Source organism: Chrysemys picta, chromosome 1 (genome assembly GCF_011386835.1).
Source record: "Chrysemys picta bellii isolate R12L10 chromosome 1, ASM1138683v2, whole genome shotgun sequence".
NCBI lineage: Eukaryota > Metazoa > Chordata > Testudines > Emydidae > Chrysemys > Chrysemys picta.
This window is the reverse complement of record NC_088791.1, coordinates 134,199,599-134,208,965: the sequence shown is the minus strand read 5'-3', so window position 1 is coordinate 134,208,965 and position 9,367 is coordinate 134,199,599. Positions and strand designations below refer to the sequence as shown.

Sequence of the window (9,367 nt, the reverse complement as noted above, 5' to 3'; positions counted from 1 at the left end):
ACCTCCTCTCCCCCTGAAAGAGTGTGTGTGTGTGGGGGGGGGGAGGGGTGTTGTGGTTTTTATTGGCAATAAAAACAAAATTGTTTTAATGATAAGCACTTTTTATTTGTTTCCATGCAAGCTATGGTAGCAGATGGCACCTGCAAATCAACAGGCAGTTTTATCAGTTGCTTATATTGAATCCTAGGCCTGAACAATCACAACTGCTTCCTAGCCTACCAAAATTCATTAACCGTTGCAGTCCCAAGCATAGCAACAAACATTACTGGTTTTCATCTTCGAAGTGTTGCCTCAGGGCCTCACTGATTCTTATTGCCCCACGTTGCACCCCTATAATAGCCCTGGTATCTGGCTGCTCAAAATCATCAATCACACCTCTCAGTGCTAGATTTCTGAGTACAAAAGCTACATTCCACTGTGTTCAGCTATTCTGTGAATGTCAAAAGCAATCTAATGTTGCTGCTATCCATGTCGGACACTCATCAGGCAAATATGACTGCCGTTGCCTTCCTGACTTCAAGAATAACTTCACTGCTATTCGTGATGTGCTAGTGACAGCTAGCAGAGCAGTGGAGATTAGCATGGCATCCTTTCCTGCAGACAGTTGTGGCGGGGAGAAAACAAGGAACGTTGAAAAATGCCACGAACAGAAGACAGAAGCACATGCAATCCTGGGATGGAAAACAATGCATCGTGGGGCATTGAGCCTGGACCCCTGACGTGCTGCGATCCCCTCTGCCTTCCCACAAAACCTAGTGGCAGAAGGGGGAGAGCTGCACTGTGGAATAGCTACCCACAGTACATTGCTCTCACTGCTGATGCGATTGCCCCAAGTGTGAACATGTTATGCCGCCAGTGGAAGACAATATGAACACGCCAACAATAATTTTTTTTAAACGCTTTTTGATCATCAACCAAACTCTCGGCAAAAAGACTCTGCCAGTGTAGACATAGCCTAAAACTTTTCCATATCATGTGCTGTGAAGTTTGTGTTTGAGACTGTGAAAGTGAAATGAATTATATTAAAGAAATAGAATGAATTAAAGAATGCTGTATCTACCTTTAAGTAGAAATAAGAAATGCTGCAATCCATGTGGCAGGAAAGCAGACATTAACTGCTTAATGAATTGCTCCACTTAAGGGCGATTAGTGAAGCATTAGCCTTAGATTAATAAGAGTTAATAAGAAAGCAGGATATGCATATTGTGCCCCATGCAAATTTTACAATTTTGCTCTCTCTGTCCCTTTGTTTAGTTCGCACCCTTTTATCTGTATAAATAAGACTGTTTAAATCTTGCAGGGGGCTCACATTATCTGAATGTATTAGCAGAGCGCTGTGCTAATAAAACAGAGTGGTCTGACAAACTATGAGTCCTGAGTCTAACTTTGACAATTTGGAGGTCCCACTGAGATGGCAACCGTCTTCACTGGGGCCGTGTGATTCCTGACCATTTTTGTAGGATGACTGTGGCAGCCGGCACCTGGGCATTTGGCCCGAGCGGTCCTCCTCCTGAACGGAAGGGCGCACGACCACAGTGAGGTCTACGCCATCGAACCTGTTGGTTCCCACTCTGTTCTGGTAGGGATCCTGGGATCTGACATCAGGAATCTGGTCAGGTAATTATTTCTGTGTTTTATCTGGACTGAGGACTGTCCTGTCTCTGTGTCTATCCGTCCTCCTGTGGAGTGTTTGAGTCTGGGTGCCATCTCCGTCCGGGGATCGGCCGACCAGGGGGTTCCTGTCCCCGCAGTCTGAGTGAATGAAATCTGTACAATCGTAGCCGCACCGCACCTTGGGTAAAATCCTTAGTGTGAAAGCAAGGGCGATTGAGTCAGTAGCCTGTGGGCTACTTTTGTGTGTTGCACCAGGCATTGCTCTGACGAACCCGAATTTCCTTCTTGTGTAATTGGTGTGTGTAAAGTCCTCCTGTATTGGTAACCAGACGTCTAAGTTGGGACAGTTCCCTAAAGGAATGCCAGCTCTGCATTTTCTGTATTTTAGGAAGGGTCCGGACTCCTGTAAATTTCTGGAAAAATGGTCTAGGCTAACTCAGGGGAATCCCAAAACTCAGTGGCCACTGTTCAGATCTTGGAACAAAGACTGAGTGGATGTCTTAATAGACAAACTTGGCTGACCTAAAACTAAATTGCTAAAGGAGAGGTTAATTGTTTCATGCAGTGGTGGGAAGAGGCAAATCGTAGGTGGACAAAATCAAAACTCGCCTCTCTCAAATATTCAAGTAATAAGTTAAAAGCTTTATTAAAAGCCTCCTCTCCTGCCACCAGACCGAGCGCTCCTCTTTTCCCCGTTCTCTGAAAGAAAAAACAACAACCCCGGATTGATCCCAACCCCCTTTATACTCCCCTCTCATTGTAAAAAGAATAAAATGCCCCTTGTTCTGTTCCCCTTCGTTGTCTGCCTCAGAAACTGATTCTTTAGTGTTCCACTACCAATTCAGCAAGGAGGGTGGGCTCCTCAACTAGCCCCAACTCTTCCTGGTCCCTTTCCTTGAACATTTATTTCAAAATTGTGAAATGACCACAATATCACTCAAAAAAAAAAAAAAAGGTTAATTGGAAAAAGCAGGATCGGGCCCAGACAAGCAGGCAAGCAACAGACAAAAAAACTAAAAAACAGGTTGGAAGCCCAAAGGGCATAGTGTCAGGAGTAAGTGCAAGTATGAACCCCTGGAACAATACTTAAAATGGTAAAATCTGAGTTGCTAAAGGTGTCATTTTGGAAAATAAACAAGTAATTTAAGGAAAGAGAGTGAACTGGAGAAAATTAAACAGTTAAACTTTGTAAAAATGTTAAAAAGGACCTTGTTAAAAAAATTCTTGGTTTTCTTTGCAGCCATTCTAAAGAAAAAATGGGCCCTTTTCCAGAGGAATGCCTGTAAATAATCCAGGTAAAGAGACTATCTAATTAAAATCATTTGACTATAAACAATTTAATCAAATTTGCTAAAAGAACATAAGGGGGGGGGGGTTTCTATTGGAACTTAACTGTCCAAAATGTATAAAGGTAATGTAATCTATGTACAGCTATGTAAAAACAAAGCAGTGTAAAAGGGATGTTAAGGAAGAAAAAATGAGTATGTATCTGTCTGTCTGTGGGAATATGTAAGGTTTGTAAAACTCCTTTTTTGTATGTTTAAGATAAATTGGTTTTGTTTTGTATATAATGCAACTAAAATCCATTTAACTCTTTAATTCAAAGTTGCAAAACTGACAGACCTTTTTTGCCAGACACAGGTAATCAGTGTTGGTTGGATTTGGGATTTGGTAGTTAACCCTTAAGGGGTAACTTGATTCTTTACAAAATTTAAAATGTTTTTAAATAAAGACCAAGTCATGGCTGCAGCAGGACAGTCAAAATCAGAAGAATAGGAAGAGATTCTGGAATCTTGTTGTTTGTTTGTTTTGTTTTTGTAACAAAATAGCAAATAAGAGCTGTAGTAAAATAATAAAGACAGTGCCCCTCTGAAGCAACAGCAGGGGTGAGGTGCACAAAACAAAAAGAAGCAATGTTAGAAACACTGAGCCTTAAAATGCCTCTGTGTAATCAGACTTTCACTTTGATAAGGGTACATAAAAACTCTGTAAGAACAAAAGAAACCGTTACACCTTATGTAAAAATTAATATGGCTAATGTTTTAAAAGTATAAAAGAAATGTGCAGACATGTTCAGTGTATATTATAGACGGGGTAAAAAAAATGCAAACGAAACATGCTACTTAATTAAAATCCTATTAGGGCTCCAAAGGCGCCACAATAAATTGTGTTTTCTTTTTCAGATCTGTGTGTGTTTTGGAAGCAAAAGTTAAAAGTAATCAAAACTCTGGTAAAAGTTAATTGTGTTCCTTTTAAGACAGAGTCTCTGAGCTCTGCTGATGGCTTTAAATCCAAAAGCCAAGCCTGTGTTGATGCAAATTACCTAACTGATAAAGGAAGGAAAGAACTGCCAGCACAAAGTAATTGCAAATAAAGGACATACCTCTTCAGCAAACAAATTGTCTAAATAAAAGGCACGGTTTAAAAAGATACCTTTAATTAAAATAAATGTAATGTTAATAAGTTACCCTGTAACAATGTATAGTGTGTATGATTTTTGAAAAAATCCTTTATAATAATAATGCTTTTCAGCTATTATCTGTAAACAAACTTAAAGTTTAACACAGCAGAAAAGACATTGTAAACTTAGTCTGCTGTTTAAAAAAAAAAAAAAAAGAAAAAGAAATGAGGTACACCACCTCATAAATTTAATGACTAAACAGTAAAATAATTTCCCCATAACCCTTAAAACAGTGGTTCCCAAACTTTAACAGCCCGTGAACCCCTTTCACTAAATTGTGAAATCTCGTGAACCCCCTCCTAAAAATGAATATTTTCAGGGATTTAAGTTTAAATTTCCTCAGTGTGATGGATGCCCCAACTGCTGGGCCCCGGAATCTATGAACCTCTGAAAAATATTTTTAATTGAAACTTTTTTTAACGAACATAGAAAAACCAGAAACTAAAAATGTTTCTGTAAAATGTTTTTTTGGCTTTTGTTTTAAAAAAAATCAGAAAATGTTTCATGAAAACAGTTTTTGAAAATGGACCATTTTTCCATTTCAGTTTTTTGTAAAATTTTCTTGGGGAATTTTGAAAAATGTGAAAAAAATTCAAAACTTTCTGTGAAAAATGCTTGGTATGTTTCACTCACCTCTAGTTTCGGGTGAGGTTGTGGCTGGTGGTAACAAGGAGGGCCGTGGTTGTGGCTTTAGATGAGATTTGGCAAATTCCTGGGGCTCGGGCTGGGGTTCGGGTTGCCGGCTCCCCCGCTGACGGGGGCAGGGCTCGGGCTGCCGGCCCCAACTGCCTGGCCCCGCTCTCCCTGGGGCTCGGGCTGCCAGCCCCGTGCAGAGCGCTGGGGTTCGGGCTGCCGGCTCCCCTGCTGACGGGGGCAGGGCTCGGGCTGCCAGCCCCTACTGCCTGGCCCCGCTCTCCCTGGGGCTCAGGCTGCCAGCCCCGCACGGAGCACTGGGGTTCAGGCTGCCGGCTCCCCCGCTGACCGCCGGGACTCAGGCTGCCAGCCCCTACTGCCCTGGCCCCGCTCTCCCTGGGGCTCAGGCTGCCAGTCCCGCACGGAGCGCTATGGTTCGGGCTGCCGGCTCCCCCGCTGACCGCCGGGACTCAGGCTGCCGGCCCCAACTGCCCGGCCCCACTCTCCCTGGGGCTCAGGCTGCCAGCCCCGCACGGAGCACTGGGGTTCAGGCTGCCGGCTCCCCCGCTGATGGGGGCAGGGCTTGGGCTGCCAGCCCCTACTGCCCGGCCCCACTCTCCCTGGGTCTTGGGCTGCCAGCTCCTCTACTGACGGGGGCAGAGCTTGGGCTGCCGGCCCCAACTGCCCGGCCCCACTCTCCCTGGGGCTCGGGTTGCCGGCTCCTCTGCTGACGGGGGCAGGACTTGGGCTGCCGGCCCCAACTGCCCTGCCCCGCTCTCCCTGGGGCTCAGGATGTCTGCCCTGCAGCCGGGTCCCACCTGCTGTCTCCAATGCCCTGGGTCCTCTGTCCGCCATTAGTGAAATTTTTCTCGCGAACCCCAGTTTGGGAACCACTGCCTTAAAAGATAGAAGCCATTAAAACCTGGCCTCCTATAAAACAAAAACACAGGAAAATATGGAGGCAATTCCTCTTGTTTAGCCTGCAAACAGCAAGGGTATTTGTAAAAGAAAGGAATATTTTAAGCAATAATAAATGCCACCCCAAAAGGGGTAGAAAAATGTTATTTTTGTCTTTCAGAAAAAGCTAATACCAGCTACAGGACAACCTAATACAGAAACAAATAAAAGTGGGTATGCTTATCCATGCCTGTTGCTCCAAAGCCCTGTAGTAATAACATCTCACTAGGATCCTGTATGTGGGATAAAATGAATAATAAGACCAAAGTACTGTATAATGGGCTATGTGTATGTGTTTAATTCTTGGGAAAAAGTGTTTTAAAAAATGAAAGTGTTAGCAAGCTTCCAATAGACAAATGTAAATGTAATGTAAGTACTGTGTTTAAAAAAAGGTAAAAAGGTAACATAGTTCCTAAAACAAACAAAAAGGCAATGTGAAAAACCGAACCATTCATATTATACATGCAAATGGCAACATGTTAAAAATTGCCACTGCAAAAAGACATAACAGCTTACCATTGGCATAACATTTTCACAACTACTGGCATACTAATGTTACTAACCCTAATTGTTTTTGGTTTTAAATTGTATGTGTTTAATTAAAATCTTTGCAATGTGCTGTTGAATAAAACAAATGTATGCAAAGCTAGAGCCACAGGCCCAAATCACCTCCCAGTATTTTCTATTACGTGGACTAAATAAAAAGTGACACTGGTGATTAATAAACTTAGTGTCAAAAGGGGAATATGTAGGAGCAGAATTTTATAATGTCCCATAAGAATTAATGTATGATTTGATTTCATCCTGTCAGCCACCCTTTTTAAATAGCAGAAAGGAATAACAGACCAGAACAATCCTTATAACTGATTATGGTCACCCTTTTGTTTTAAAATAAGTTATAATGTCTACTATGGTTTCCCATATGTATTACAAAGTAGGCACTCTAGTTAAATATACATTTCTTTGTTTTAAGGTTTAGTAAGTAAGAAACAGGATTCTCTATTGTGTCTATGTTAAGTAGATTAGAGGAACATTAAAGGCCTGGGTCTCAATGTAAATTGTCTTGGTTATTGATTGTAAAACTTAGCAAGGTTTTAATTTGCAATGCCATTTTGCTCGATATAAAATACTACTGTTTGTATTCTCAATCTGTTTGTGTGAATGAGAAATGTATGCATCAGAAAAAGATAAGGTGTGAAGGCCATTGTTATAGCCAGAGTCAAGGAAAAAGAAGTAAAGAGATTTAAAGGACATAAAAAAGTCATCAGGTACTGCTTACTACCCAGACGGCTGTTAAACTGTCTGGCATCGCAGCGTGGATACATACTTTGCTGTGTAAGAAGGCACCAGCCCCAGTGAACCAATCATAACCTCAGGACTACGCAGAGTCAATTTTGATTCCAGAAGAAAACATAGAGGAACAGCCTGAAATACCTTACCATCTACGCTCTTGTAAGGGTTGCCACAGAAGCAGACTATGACCTAAAGCAAGGCCCAAAAAGCAGCAGTAGCGAGTCTAGCGCCTGCTGCCTGGTGGATGTAAAACTGTGACTGCGGTTCCCTCAGTTGAGGTTGTCAGAACCAGAAGGGCCTTGCCTCCAACATGCGCCTCTGGTGGCACCTGTTCCTCAGCTGCTGGTGTCTTAAGGTCGGGAGAGTCCACAATGACAATTCTTTTATCCAGCAGCAAGTATGGATAGCTCAGACCTTAATATTTCTAATTGCTGGGTTTGCAGCCACATCCCAGCCCACTCTCAAGCTGGTGTTCCTGTCCTTGCAATCCCACTCAATTCCCCAGACCTCACTGGAGGACCTCGTCCGTTTAACAAAACATGGAACAATAATGACACTTGGGAAACAGTGGGAATAAATGTATCTAAATGGATAAGTGTGATGGAGGGAAAAGGTCATTGGTGTTGGGTGTGTAATGGAACAGGGCTGGATCTGGGAAAAAGCCGTTGCCTTCAGCATATTGTGGCCAATGGTGTATGGAATTATTCGAATAAAACTAAAAAGTGGCGGACTGGGTACGGGGATATGAATTTTTTCTTGACCTGAGGATCAAACAGAATAATCAATTTCATGTTCCCCCTACAGTAACCTTAGTAAAAACAATACTACCTTTCAACACCATGCAAAAAGGCTCCTAGGTTACAAGCAGTAGTTAAAATAATGGCAAATAAAACTAAAAAAAGTTTAAGAGCCCTGGCCAAAGAAACGGGCGATCTGACAGTTGGCCCTCCAAAACCATCAGGCATTGAACATAGTGCTGGCGGCCAAAGGGGAACCTGTGCCCTCACTGGAAAAAGAAAAAATATTGTGTGTATATACCTGACGACACCAATGAGGTAATAGATCGCGCTAGTCACTTAGAACAAATCGCATATCTTCCCCATGAAGAGCCGAGTTCTTTATGAAAGTGACTAAGTAATCTGTTCAATTTCTCTGGCATAGAAAACTGGTTGTTTCAGGAAGCCCTAACTATCCTGTTTGAAATCCTAATGATTTTTGTATGTTTTCAGTTAATCTCCTGTTGTATCCAAAATTGTGTAAGGTATGCCACCCAGGTGACTGCCCCAAAACAGAGTGATAATATGGTAATGTTAAATATCACTGATGAACGAAGAGATAAAGAACAATTAATATGTGAAACCCAGTAATTGTTGGTCTTTGCGTAAGCTTGACCAAAAGGGGGGGGATTGTGAAAGTGCAATGAATTATATTAAAGAAATAGAATGAATTAAAGAATGCTGTATCTACCTTTAAGTAGAAATGAGAAATGCTGCAATCCATGTGGCAGGAAAGCAGACATTAACTGCTTAATGAATTGTTCCACTTAAGGGCGATTGGCGAAGCATTAGCCTTAGATTAATAAGAGTTAATAAGAAAGCAGGATATGCATATTGTGCCCCATGCAAATTTTACAATTTTGCTCTCTCTGTCCCTTTGTTTAGTTCGCACCCTTTTATCTGTATAAATAAGACTGTTTAAATCTTGCAGGGGGGCTCACATTATCTAAATGTATTAGCAAAGTGCTGTGCTAATAAAACAGAGTGGTCTGACAAACTATGAGTCCTGAGTCTAACTTTGACAAGACAAAGGAAGTACAGGCCACATGGTAAAGGATATAAAAAGGCAGTGGCATCTTCTCCATTTTGTCTTCAATCTCGCTTCTTACCTCTGGAGCAACTTCTCTACAAACTGAAGCTCCGAACAAAGGACTGAATGACCCATCCAAGCTGTGGATGTTTTCCAGAGGGACTTTCAAGCCAACAACCTCACCAGTACTGCTAAGAACCTGATATATGGACTTTGAAGTCTCTGTACGTATCTGACTGCTTTATCATTTAACAACTCTATCTTTGTTCTTTCTTTTTTCCTCATAATAAACTTTTAGTTTTAGACACTAAAGGATTGTCTGGCAGCGTGGTATTTTGGGTAAGATCCAAACTAATACTGATCTGGCAATGTGGCTGGCCCTTTGGGGTCAGAAGAACATTTTGTATAATGAGCAGAGTTTTTAAATAACTTCTCACTGTACTAGACCTATTTGCTGATCGGGAGTCAAAGAACTGGAATGCAATAAAGGGGGCTGTGTGATTTCTTTTTTCAGCTTCTTGATAACCCATGTGGGAGGATCAGGAGCACGGTTGGTAAGTCTAGCTTCAGTGTTAACCACCAGTTTTGGGGAGAATCTACTCC

At 42.0% G+C, this 9,367-nt stretch overlaps 1 long non-coding RNA gene across 1 annotated transcript; it reads left to right on the top strand.

Annotated features, from left to right (window-relative positions):
* The first annotated feature begins 447 nt into the window (after positions 1-447).
* Positions 448-9,062, top strand: LOC135976210 (uncharacterized). Its single transcript, XR_010593408.1, has 3 exons — positions 448-1,617; positions 2,855-2,909; positions 3,798-9,062. It is a non-coding gene; the product is annotated as an uncharacterized LOC135976210 (long non-coding RNA).
* The last annotated feature ends 305 nt before the right edge of the window (positions 9,063-9,367 follow it).